Source organism: Populus alba, chromosome 4 (assembly GCF_005239225.2).
Source record: "Populus alba chromosome 4, ASM523922v2, whole genome shotgun sequence".
Lineage (NCBI taxonomy): Eukaryota > Viridiplantae > Streptophyta > Magnoliopsida > Malpighiales > Salicaceae > Populus > Populus alba.
Genome location: NC_133287.1, coordinates 8,273,162 through 8,287,038, shown reverse-complemented (window position 1 = coordinate 8,287,038; position 13,877 = coordinate 8,273,162). Strand labels below are relative to the sequence as shown.

At 30.7% G+C, this 13,877-nt stretch overlaps 2 non-coding genes and 1 pseudogene across 2 annotated transcripts; 2 read left to right on the top strand and 1 right to left on the bottom strand.

Moving 5' to 3' along the window:
• The first annotated feature begins 4,450 nt into the window (after positions 1-4,450).
• Positions 4,451-4,532, top strand: TRNAS-AGA (transfer RNA serine (anticodon AGA)). Its single transcript has one exon. It is a non-coding gene; the product is annotated as a tRNA-Ser (tRNA).
• Positions 4,533-4,963: 431 nt separating this feature from the next.
• LOC118049376 (double-stranded RNA-binding protein 8-like) lies at positions 4,964-10,109 on the top strand (annotated as a pseudogene).
• On the bottom strand, positions 6,225-6,298 carry TRNAN-GUU (transfer RNA asparagine (anticodon GUU)). Its single transcript has one exon. It is a non-coding gene; the product is annotated as a tRNA-Asn (tRNA).
• Positions 10,110-13,877: the final 3,768 nt, after the last annotated feature.

The window sequence follows — 13,877 nt, the reverse complement described above, 5'->3', positions numbered from 1 at the left end:
AAATTGATTTGTCTACATCACGAAGACAACAACTATTTGCGACATTGATCAATTTATTTCGTTGATGTTTTTGACCACAATCATTCTGCCATTGAAGCTTGGTAACATTTTGGAGGCCCACCTTGTGATTCAAGCCATGATTGAAATTGTGTTGAAAAGATGACGTTAAGAGTAGTTAACCATGATAATTCATGGAGTCCAGCTGGTCATACACTTATCCTATTCAAAAATTTAGACCGCCGTGCAATTTTCTTCTTTATATTTGTTCTTATTTTAATTATTATTATTATTATTTTAATTTTGAACAATCTATAAAATTACATATGTTTATCAATTTCATATCTCTACTATTTTTTAATCTATAAATACTCTATCAAATTACAATTTTTTTTTTAATCTTTCAAACTGGATCCTTATTTTTTTTATTACTATTTATTTTGTTTGGGATCATTTTCAAAATTATATATATATATAATTTCAACCTCCCTTGGTTTTTTTTTTTCTATCAATTTTTATCCCCATTATATTTGTTCTTGTATTTTTTTGCTTTTGCGAGTTCTTTATTGATTTTTTTCTTCATAATTTCATCATCCAAAATTAAATTAGTGGGGATTTGAATCTAGGTTTAAGATTTAACGAAATACAAATTTTAAAGATTAAACTAGGTTTAGAAGCTTTGTTCGAGTTTGATTGAGTTTTTTTTTTTCTTAATCTAATACTTTTTATTTTTATCCTTTTTTTTCTTTTTTTTTTAGTTTTGCCTCAGTTTGCCTTCTATAAGGTTAACCCCAAGTTCATGACTATAATCATTAGTTTCAAAGGTTAACATGAGTTGATTTTTTTTTTTTTTTTTAAATTGATTTATTTCAATTTCTTTCTTTAAATTTTCTTTTTGTTTTTCTTTCTATGAGATTATTTCAATCTTATAACTATGGTTACAGAGTTTGCGAGTTCACTCATTTAACATGATTTTTTTGTTGTTTTTTTAAATTATTTTTTAACAGTTTCATCCTTCAACTTTAAGTGGTTTAATAATGGGTTAAAGTCTAATTCTTTTTATGTTTTATTTTTAATTATTATTTTTAATTATATTTTTTATTTATATTATTCAAATTATCAACTGAACGAATAACTAATGTTTTGAATTTTTCTTAACCTAGCATTCTTTTTTCACGTAGAAAAAAAAAAAAAAAAAAAAAAAGGTCCGGTACTACGGGGCTAAATTGTGAGAGCCTTCATAAGACAGTCTTACTTCTAACTAACACATAATCCTATATTCAATAACAGACATATACATTCCTGGAAATAAAAATAATGGTTGTTGTAATGTTTACCTTATAAAGCATACAATATAAAAGTACCATGTGATATATCTTCCATCCTATATTCAAGTGCCAAAATTAAGCAATATTAATGGATTCTTAATTGTTTTGCACTGATAAATTAATTTGTATCTAAGTTAACGTTTACGGGAAACAATTATCAATAACAAAAAGTGTCTTAAAAGGAAAACAACACGTTGTCTTCGTCAAAACTTCTTCTAGAAATACTCTTTTTGCCCACGTTTTTTCTTTTTATAAATTTATCGGATTTATATAAGAACATCTTCAATCTATTCTCGGAAAAAGAAAGATAGAACATCTTCTCTGAAAAAGGGAAAATTAGAGAGAGCCTCCTGCCTAGAGTACATCAGCATCTCATCATCTCTTTTACTTTTCTTTTTTCTTTTTCCTTTTTCAAGGGAGCATATATATAGCATAGCATCAGATTTTGATGAACGTTTAGATTTATCCAGGAAAAGATTGAACCAAATGCAAAAGAAAGGAGATTCCCACGCAAAGAATAGGAAGCACAAGAACAAAAGGCTTACTAGATTCTGTTTAGACGGGCTAGAGGGCATGCTCTTTGAGCTGTGATGTCTCCTGTGACATAAACCCACAAACCGATTTCTTGAAAACTATGATTATTATTATATTTATGTTCCATTGAGAGTCTTCTGTGCGAAAAATGTAGGCAATTGTGCTCCCCAACAATCCAACATTCTTTACAATGGCAGTTGTTGCCGACTTGCAATGAGACTTTCTGATAATTTATTGGTGTGGATTACCTATCGTCTTATATATAGATAAAAAATAATATAAATTATATTTTAAAATTTTATTTAATTATTTAAATTATTGGATTGATCAATTTATTTTTTAATATAATATCAGAATTTTAATGTTCAAGTAGTCATAGGTTCGAATCTCATCATCCTTTTTTATTTAATAAAAATTAAACTTAAAATAATGTAAGTCTGTGAAAATTTAAAGTCTAATTAAGAGCTTTTACTTAAGGGTTGTGTTAAATAATAATATAAATCATATTTTAAAATTTTATTTAACAGTTTAAATTATTGAATTAAATTGGTTCTTTGACAACCAGTAATAACTTAAAAAACTCCAAAAATATATAAAATTGTGATTTTTTTTTTAAGTGGCAAGGAAGCCTTTGGGCAAGTTTTCAGACGTATTCATTGTGTTCTTCGTTGATCCGAGTTGAAGCAGTCAATCCTCTCAATCAGATTGATGTATTAATTCGTAGTTGTTTACATCTAAAAGAAATCCTTGTTAAGGACCAACATGTTTGTCTAAGGAACAATAGGGACAAAATGCAATACTTCAAGGAATCCAAGGACTGAATCGGCACAAGCAAGACAATTGAATTGAGCAATTTGTCGGCGGTGAAGTTGTGAAAGCAAGGTAGATATTTTATATGCTGAGTTGTTTTTATTTAATAAGTATTATTCTATTGAGATTATATTATAATTAGCTTAGTTTAATCTTTGAGTTTGTTTAGCCATCAATCCTGATATTTCTCTACAAATTAATAGAGAAAATTATTATTGCATTAATTCAATGGCTTGTTTCAAATATAAATTTATCTTTTTTCATGCATCTTAATTACGTTTTACATTTATCTTTATGCTTTATCCTTAAATTTATACCTTTTAATTTTGCTTTATTTTTTTCTTATAATTAAATTTATACCTTATAATTTTGCTCTATTTTTCTTATATATATTTTTTCCCTTTTCCACATTGTATCTTGTATTCTACTTTCTATTTTTTCTCTTCTTGTAAATTCTTTCGACATATGAGATTACCACATCTTAATCTATGTGTCTATCAATCCAACACTTGAAAATTGATTATAATTGTTGGTTGCACGATCAAACCCAACAATATTCCAACAAAATGAGAAAACAAAATGGGTCCTCATTTTTTCTTAATGATGAAATGTCCCAATTGCACCGGGTGGACCATGTGGGTTCAGCATTTGATGATTTTCAAACTCTTAAAAAATCTTGACATCAAAATGTACAACGGAGCTGTATTTTCAAGCAAGTGCTTTGATTTCTTAAACCTGTCTTGCTGACTTCAATGCACATGAGCATAATACACTAATTAATGCCCTAATAATTGTAACTTTATTCAAAGTTAATCACAATTAGATTCCATAATCATTATTGCCATGTTAGAGCCCCTTTTTTCTTCGTTGGATTTTGATTTCTTGGAGAGTTCGTCCCGTGGATTGAACCTTCGTATAAGATCATCAATGATTGTAAATTCAAGTTATCAGAAATGATCAATTTGGAAAGGGAAAAAACTCAAATAATTAACCAAATTTACAACTCTTCCTAAGAATCATCCAAATAATCAAATAAATTATGTTTCTTAGGCTGCGATTGGGTGAAAAAATGAAAGAAAAATGTTAATAAAATAAGATTTATACAAATAAAACCCACACACGATATCGAAAGCATTAACACATCAATTTAACCAGATCCATTGCCCCTCGTGACCTTAACAGCAGAGCATGGCGCATGGCATGTGAAGTGATTCGACCTTTGCCAATCGTCGACAACATTTAATCGCATCCTAGTTCATGTTCATGCATGCTCCTATTTAAATTAGTAAAGAATTTCCTGTTTTCAATTATGGGACACCGAGAGATACCCCAGTGAATTGTGACTGATTTTATGAACTACCACGTGGGTATAGCATGGATGAGAAAAGTCTTATATTTCCCATTTATTTCTTGTATTGTGCATTGAATTAAATGCCATTAATTAATGGAGGGTTTTTTTTTATTTTATGCTTAAAATGTTTTTAGAAGTTAAATAGGCCCATATTTTTTTTTTCTATTTCCATTGATAAATAACAATAAAAAAAAACAAATAAATGCATGTAGCATGCACATGCAATGTCCCGACAAATATTAATTAGGCATGTGTACAAGTCCCGTCTTGACATTAAATCTCAATGCTCAAAGTTTATCTTATTGAGATGATCTCGAATATTTTATGCATTCACTTCGATTTGCTTCCAAGACTCGCTTTCGGCGATTGAAAGTTTGTCAACACATAATATTTACATTATTACTATCATGTATTACCGTTTACATAACTAGTGGGCGTGCCGGAGTGGTTATCGGGCATGACTAGAAATCATGTGGGCTTTGCCCGCGCAGGTTCGAATCCTGCCGCTCACGGTTTTGGCTCTTAACAGTTTTTGAAGGCTATATATGATTCTTTTGGACCTCTTCATAGAAATCGAAAACTTTGCTACTTTTGAAGTCACAATTTCCTCGGAAGAATCTCTTGGCCCAGGAAACAATAGCTACTGTCTATTTAGCCCATTTTATTCTTCAATCAGATTGCTCAAATCTCATATGCCCAAACATACCACATTCTTCCCATACTTGCCTTGTAGAATTATCATCCTCTGCATCGGTTTGCTATGCTTGCCTTGAGTCATTGTAATTATAGTGTTTTTAATGTGAAATAATAACATGTTTAAAATATAATAAGTGTAAATACCTGTTTATTAATTCATAGTCACTCATAAGTAGTTTCTTTATAACTCGAACAATTATCTCTTTTCTTACCCTACACTTTCTTTCTTTTTTCGAGAGAGATTTAGATGGATGAGAAAGGAGCTATTGAGAATGAGAAATTAAACAAGAAAGATAGGTATTCAAGATAGGATTGGAAGTACCTCTCTAATCACTTCTTAGTTATAATTTTTAATTCTTTTGATAATGTTTACCCATATTTACACATAATATGACTACTAAGAAAAATTATCCTAATTAATAGGTTTGAGTCGCATAGTATATATTATTTTATTGAAATGTGTTTTTTTAAGGAGAGAAGTGATTCTTGTGTTGTATATTGATTTTTATATTATATAAATGACTAAAATCCTCATCTTTTAGTTGATGTAGAATAGTAACATCAACATGTGTTGTTAATGATTATGTGATCATTCTTATATATGACAGATTCTTCAAGAAGTAGTATTTTAGCTGATGGGTTGGAGCCATATAGTAAGTTTTATTTTTAAAAAAACACCTCTTGAGAAGAGACGTGATCCTTATACTATATAAACAACTAAGTTCTTATCTCCTAGCCAATGTGGAATAATATTATTTTTATTTTTTAATTTGAATGGAATATATTTTTAATTTGGATGAATTAACTCTTATCCTTCTCCTTTTCTTTAGCCAAACAACAAGAAAGATGGTAAGTCGTCCATTATTTCCCATCCATTCTTTCATTTTACCCAAAACATCTTTCTTAGTAAACATACCTTAAAGGTAATGAGAAACATTTATTTTATTAAAATTGTACTCTTTGTAATTTTATAACAATCATGATGCAATTAGCTAAATTAACAAAACAAAAAGATAATTTTTGAAGTGCATTCAATAAATCTATTTAATAGATCATAATTACAAAGTAAATGGAATTTATTTTACTTTTAAAATTAACATTGTATGTTTTGAGTCGTGATTTTACAATAATATTAATAATAACATCATTATTTGATAATTAGTTAAGCCATTCAAGCGTAGGATAAGTTATAACCATACAATAAATAATTATAATGTCAGAATTAACCATAGCAAGTCTAGTTACTAATATATATATATATATATATATATATATATATATATATATCACTTCAAGAGATAATTATTTGATAATTAGTTACTAATTATGGGAGAGAAAGGGTTAAAGCTTCAAGAGATCACTTCTTTATCCAAGAAAATGACTTCCATATTCTGTGAAATATATTGTATTTTGTGCAATGTACTTTTTATGGGCTAAAAAACGATATAATTAAAGTCCCGCAAGAAACAGGCAAAAAAAAATAAAGGAGGCGAAAAGAAAATTGAAAGCGCTAGAAGGAGGGCTTGAACCTCCGACCTTGTGGTTAACAGCCACACGCTCTAACCAACTGAGCTATTCCAGCTATTTGATCCACCACTTCAAATACTATTATAAAAATCAACTGGAATAAAATTCACATCATAGATCAAACTCTTGACTTGGTTAACCTAAAATGATATTATTTAATATTTTTAAATAAATTGAAATAATTTTTTTTAAATAAATTATAAATATATATAATTTAACTAGATAAGCTTCTAATTTGATTGGATATAAAATCTAATTTATATTAGATTCTAAATTGGTAGGACATCGAATTGACTTCACGATCCATATTTTATTAAAATGATAAGTGTATTATTAAGGAAAAGAAAGCACAACAAGCACTACATGAGAAATATTTCAAGGGGATTGAATTACTTGAATTGAGCCTCTCCTTAAAGTCAAGGTTTGGGGTATAAAACGAAGAAGAACTAAGTTAGTATCATCAATCATGTTGCAAATCTAACCTGGAGGCTGTAATAGATAGGGAGCCACCGTGTCAATGTGGCGTTTATAGCACCAAAACCACTGCAAACAAACCACGACATCTTTTGCATGCGTATTTCATCCATTTTCTTTTGTGTTCATATACCAAATGAAGCATTACATAGCATGCATTCAAGATGATATGTGCTTCAGTATTGCATATAAGCTTTTGAAGTGTTATGTGTTCCATGAAAAATAGCTTAACAAAAGGCTTTGTTTAATCATACACGTATAATGTGAATATGTGTGTGGAGAATCAATAGATTAACAAAAACATATAAAAAAATATAAAAATATACAGAACCATTAACTATTAAATCAATCCATAAAAAATATGTAAAAATATATCATTAAATAATACATGTTTATGTTCAAACACTTGACAAAAATACAATCTAGCCTAACAATACTCCGTACTTCTAAAAATTAAAAAAAAAAAACCTGCACGCCCGCCTTTTGTTGGATTACAGGCATAGATTATAAAAGCTGTTTGTTTTTATGTTTTAAAAATATATATTTTTTAAAAATTGAATTTTAAAATGTATCTAACACTCACAAATGCACTTCCTCTTCTATTAACCATGGATAATCTGCCCTTACTCGAACCCTCTAACCCAGCTTCCCTTCATCCTCCTCCTCCTTTGACTCAATCTCATGCTGTATCTCCTTGTAGTACTCTTGGTTTGGGTTTGCATTTGGTTCCAGCTCAAGGAATTACTCCTATTTTGACTCCACTCCACTCCCTGACCCGACCCTAAATCCAGCTGAAGTTCCTGATTCCGTTCCATCTTTGATTTCGGCTGCCTCTACCATTACCCGTAAGTCTTGCGTTTCTTAAAATATTTCTCTTTCTCGAATACATTGGAGAAAAAAATTGGATTTTTAATGGGTTTGCATTATGGTTTGAGGCTATGTTTTTGGGTGTTTTAAGTTTTTAATGTTTGGGATTTTTGAAATGGCCTTTTGTTTTGTGGGGATTAGAAAGTTTGTATATTGAAGGTTTATGTATTTTTTTTAAAAAAAGAGAAAGTTGAAAAGAATAATATTATTTGATGCATTTTTTGCTTGTTTAGTTATATCTTGCGTTTTAATAGGTTGATTAAATGTCAAAAAAAGAATAATCTTTTGTCTCCTAAAAAGAGAAATGTAAAAAGGAATCATTTTTTTTTTTTGTTTCTAGGCTATTAAATGGCAAAGTAGTTTTTTTCCTTTGTGATGCAGGTGGTGTTTCCTTATCGTATATAGAAATAATTATTCATTACTAATCCTTTATTTTGTTAGTTTCATTATATTTGTAGAAATTGTGACAAATCAATAAGAATGTGTTATTTATAGAAATTGTAATAAAACAATAAGAAGGCATTTTGTTAGTGTAACAAATCTCTCTGCTTGGCTATGAAGATAAATTATTTAATGTTACTAGAATAATTGTTGGAGTTGTGTATTTAGATTGATATTATTGAATAATTACTTGATTAAGGAATAAGCATTGATTGTTTGATGTAAACTTTGTTTATCTTGGTTTCGTAAAGAGGTCACTCTACTATTACTGAGAATTTAAATTCAACTATTTGATTCTTGAAATCTAATGATCTTTGTTTCCACAAAGTTATTGAATTTGTACGCTTAAGCTAGCAGATGGTCTTGTTCATCTTGCTCAATGAAACCTCAAGTGACATTAAGTTTTTTGCATCTAAGACTTTTGATTGTATGGGATGGCTACCTGGGTGCCTTTATATGTCATATTTAGTTTGTTGCTTGCACTCTTTGTATATAATTGTTTGAAGTTTAATTATATTTGATAATGCAGATGAGTTAAATTTTATTTGTGTGATTTTTTAAGGCCTTCTAGAGCGCTTGTTGCTCAAGAATCGTCTGCAAGAATACACGTAAAGATCATCCTCATAGCTCCCAGTATATCAAACTTTCAATAAAGGATCCTCACATGCACCAAGGTTTAGATCAACTATATGGGTAGATGGAGCACAATATACCTTGCCAAACACTTTCTTTTGTCGAAAAGAAGTTGAACAAGATGTTGCGAAACTGGCACTTGAAAGTATTCTAAAAAGGGTAAAGGATGTCCACTTCTACATGAGGTTTGTGAACAAATTGTAAATTTTACCTCTTCAAATGCTATTAATTCTTTTCTTCTTCATCCTTTTGTTGTTGTTCTTTAGGGGCTTCATTCATGTATTAGTTTTGTGTTTTAGGCTTCTGACATTCTTCGTTGTGACAACTTGTATGGCTTCCCTCCATTTTCAAAGCAATATTACTTTTTTTTTTTTTTTTTTCAAATGAATATCATTGGTTGTCTATATATCCAAATACCTAATTCACAAGTCATTCTACACTATTATTGATGTTTTAAAATCTCTTCTGATTGATCATGTAAGTGAATAGAAAATGTTGCCTTCTTACATTTCCACAAGCTTCTGTTTTTTATTGTTTGGTTATAATTTTCAAATCTATCCTGTATGAATTTGAAGTCAAGGTGAATCTGGAATGCCCCAGTTACAGCACTGTGCAGTGACAAGAATGTTTACTATGCTTCTTACTTTTCTACAAGTTCCTCTTTGTTCTTGTTTGGCTATATATACAAGACACGTTGTTTTGCAAATCCATTCTGAATGAATTTGCGGTGAAGGTGCATCTTGCAAAGCCTACTTACAACACTGTTCAGCCACTAGGGCTATTGCCTATTTTTGTGTCCACTTTAGTTTTCAATGGTGGAAGTTATACTAGTGTTTCTGGTAGAAACAAGAAAGAGGCTGAACAATTGGCAGCACGCCCCGTGATACTCTCTCTTCCAGGTATCCTTACCTACACGAGGAATTGAGAATTTGCTTCATATTACATATTATATTTTTGCAATTTGTTTATTTCTTTTTTCATTGGTGGTTGACTAATTAAAGCTGGTGAAACAGGTGATTTTGGGTCATTGAAAATTCTTTATGAAATAATAAAGTCTAAAAGAAAACACTACGCTGCGTTGGATAAGGTCAAGGATCCAAGCCATTCCCAACCTAACATTGTGCATGGGGGAGTAAAATTTGGATGTTCCGAGATCACAGTCAGTCAAGAGCAAGAGGTTAGAGCTGCTATTGTTAGGTATGTTGTACCAAAAAATGCAATTTCACCTGCAGCTTCAGGAATGCGTCCACCGCACCATGAGCTCAAGAGATTGAGACCAGATCCAGCTTTTGAACCGGCTCCATTTTCAATTGCATTCAAACAACTTGTTTCAGAACAACCTATGGTTATAGATGTTGGCTCTAGTTCCAGCCAAAAAGAAGAGGAAGAACAAGAAAAAGGCTAGTGAAAATGAGCAAACTGATTCCCAGTGTCACACTCGAACATCGTGACAATCAATTAAAAATTTTCTAAGAAAAGAACAAATATATGATATCTTGTTTGTCGCACGTGTGCGGCATCGCGGTGAAATGCGTCCAAATCTCCATATATGTAAATTAGGAAATGGGGGAGACAAGGATTTCTTATCTTTTATCAGTGGAAAGAGGAATGAGAGTTGCCATCGAGTATTTTGGTCACTAGAAACCTAAACTGGTTTTAGACATCGGGCACGGAGACTGGTTGCATAAAGGGAAGGTATAAATACCCCAAATAAGTCTTACCTGATAAAAGCTAAGGTTTAATGTATGATAAAAGCTAAGGTATTGCCATGTTTCTATTTGTTGGTATGTTTATAGTATAAAAAAGTCCTCATTTTCTTTTGGTTTTGTATAGTAAGTTTGTAAAGAAAAAAACGTGGAAGCCCTTCATTTTTTTGTTTTTTTGAAAAAAATGATCAAATTGTTCTAGGAGACCTGCCCGGTAGTAAAGAATTGCAAATACTTTTTGCAAGTGGTCTAATTGTTGCAGGCGACCTGCCTGATTGGTGAAAAATGCATATATTTTTTTTAAATTTTTTTTGAGTGGTCTTATTGTAATAAGTGACCTACCTAGGTGGAAAAATATGGAAATTGATATACCTACTACTTAAATGTAAATTGTCTACTTAGGAAAATATTATTTTTATAGAAAAGGGATTAGGGTTTCTTATGATATAAAAAGAAAGAGAGAAAGGAAAGGGGAGCGGCTATCCAAGAGAAAAAAAATGCACCTTCCTCTAAAAAACCCGAAATCATGCATTTTTTTCCCTTTTTGATTAGTTGTTCAATAGACATGAAGGGCTAAACTCTTTTTCTTGGTTGTAAGGACATAAAAATCTTCAGTTTTTAAGAACTGTGAGATTTATTTTACCTTTTCTTTTTAGTTTATATGAAGAATGAATATGCTTGAGCTCCTATGCTTATTTCCTATGCTTAATTATTTTAATTGCTAGAGCGGACTCTAAGTTATTATTGTGAGCAATCTATTGCTAAGTTAGATGTCCGTATTAATGATTGATCTCTTGACAACCAAGTTTAGTAATGTAGTTCCGCCATAATTATCAAGCTTAGTTGCTTCGCAAGTTCATATATCATAACTCCGGTTTTGATATCAAACTTTGTAATAGATTGTTTAGAATAATAACTTAGAGTCTGCTTTTGCAATTATCAACAACAATCAACAATTATCAACAACAATTATCGAGCTTAGTTGCTTCGCAAGGTATGGATTTTATCTTTTTAGTTCCACTGGAATCACTTCATTTCGACCATTAGAACTCATGCTCTGCACAAAACATCAATTAAGCGTCAAATCTGCTAATTACCTCTAATTTACATTTTTTTGCATCTTTCATTCGAAAGTGACTTAAAAACATAAAACAAAAAATATCAAGGCATTTTATATATATAACATGGGCAAAATACTAGTTAAATGCGAGTGAAACTATCGAATAATATGGTTACATCAAATACCCCCATACTTAGCTCTTGCTCGTCCTCGTCCTTGAGAAAAGGTATATAAAATCAAATTGAAAATAATTATGACCAATCTCTTAATCTCCCATCAATGTCCAAGAATATATTCATTATAAACAAGAATATAATCAAGAAGGATGAAGAGTATAAATTTTCATGAATTCATTTACATGCAAACTTCGAAACTCAATTAATTGTCGGGATTTAAATGAAATATATTCCATGCCAAAGAGATAGGTCCTCTCATTGATATACACTCTAACACTCATGTGTTTAGGGTTTATATGTTTGAATATCTCAAATTCAATCAATGAATATATTCTACCATAAGCTTGCTCTTTAATCTCATCTTCATTACTAACATATTACAAGCAATGCATGAATCAAAAAGTCTTATTTTTCAGTTGTAATGGGGCTAAGGTTAAGGTGAGGAAAAAGAAAGTAAAAGGAAAGGTTCAAACCAAAGAAAGTAGAGCATTCTGAAGAAAAAAAAAATATATTTCAAACAAGATATTCCATCAAAGCACATAAATTTTTCATCTTTAATCACCAATGCTTAATTTCTTTTGATTTCAAGCTCTTTCAACATAAAACCTTAAGAACATAAAGGAATACTTTTTTAAAATTTATTTTTTTTTTCTTCTTTTTTTCCACCTTTGGCAACTTTGCCCATCTTTTCATCAAGCATCACTTCTTCTTTCTTTTCACATAATTTCCAACCATAATTCTAGGAGATATCACAAGTATATGCTCTACTAATCCTTGGCCAGGGAAAAAGAGAAACATATAAAAAGTTAAGGCTTATATATGGATAAAGCAAAGAAAAGATAAACAAGCTCAAAACGGGCTCACTAAGGATAATATGCTTTAGGTTGGCTTTTTGGCTCAAGTGGTTAAAATTCCTAACGCCTTTATCATCTTCATGTATATATATAATGTGAATGTAATCTCAACAAGATATGGAGCAAGTTCTATAGATACATATCATTGAAAGAATGCACACTCAAAGAATATAATGTTGAAGGTTCAAAAGCTTCCATTGGTATAACACTTTAAAGTCAACATGACATAAACTCAAAGTCAATCCCTAAACCAATTAAACATTAAAACTTGCATGCAAACTCATTCATTTGATTTATATCTTCCTGTATCTCAACTAACTCTCATACATAATACTCATATTCTCAAAAACCAATGGGAGTTCAAAAGATCAAACATATTTTTTTTTTTGAAAAATAACAAAGAAAACCAAAATTCTCTTAATACAACACAATATTGTTCTCAATGTTGAAATAAAAGAAAAGGAATATAAAAGAATGACAAAGATAAAGTAAAATACGAAAAATAAAAGATAAGAGAAAAAGAAAGCAAATCTGAATTTTTTTTTCTTTTTATGTTGGGTTGCCTCCCAGTAAGCGCTTTTGTTTTATGTCATTGGCTCGACATACTGCATGCTTATTCTCTATAGATTGGTTCAGCTAACTCCACAGAACCGGTGAGTTCTGCTGTCCAACCTTCATAGAAAGGTTTCAAGCGATGCCCATTGACCTTGAGTACTTTATTGGTTTCTAAACTTGTAATTTCAACTGCATCATAAGAAAAAACATTAGAAACAACAAATGGTCCAATCTAATTAGAGCGTAACTTTTCAGGAAAAAGTTTCAAACACGAATGATAAAGGACTTTGTCTCCAACATGAAACTCCTTTCTTGTAAGCATTCGGTCATAAAGACTCTTAGTCTTTTCTTTGTAAATCCTTGCATTCTTGTAAGTATCATTTCGAATCTCTTCCAACTCTTGCAATTACAACTTTCTTGCAATCCCAACAACATTATAATCCATGTTACATTGTTTAATGGCCCAAAAAGCTTTGTGTTTAAGCTCTACCAGTAGATGACATGCTTTCCTATAATCATCATATAAGGTGACATCCCTATAGGTGATTTGTAAGTAGTTCGATAAGCCCAAAGTGCATGAACAAGTCATAGACTTCAATCTCGCTTGTTAGGTTGCACTGTCTTCTCCAAAATAGACTTGATTTCTCGATTTAAAATTTCAGCTTGGCCATTCATTTAAGGGTGGTAGGCTGTTGAAGTCCGATGAGTCACATGATATTTGCGTAACAATGCTTCCATTGAATGATTGCAAAAATGAGTGCCACAATCACTAATGATAGCATTAAGGATTCCAAACCTGTCAAATATGTGAGTCTTGACAAAATCTAAAACAACCTTAGCATCATTAGTTTGTGTGGCTTTCGCCTAA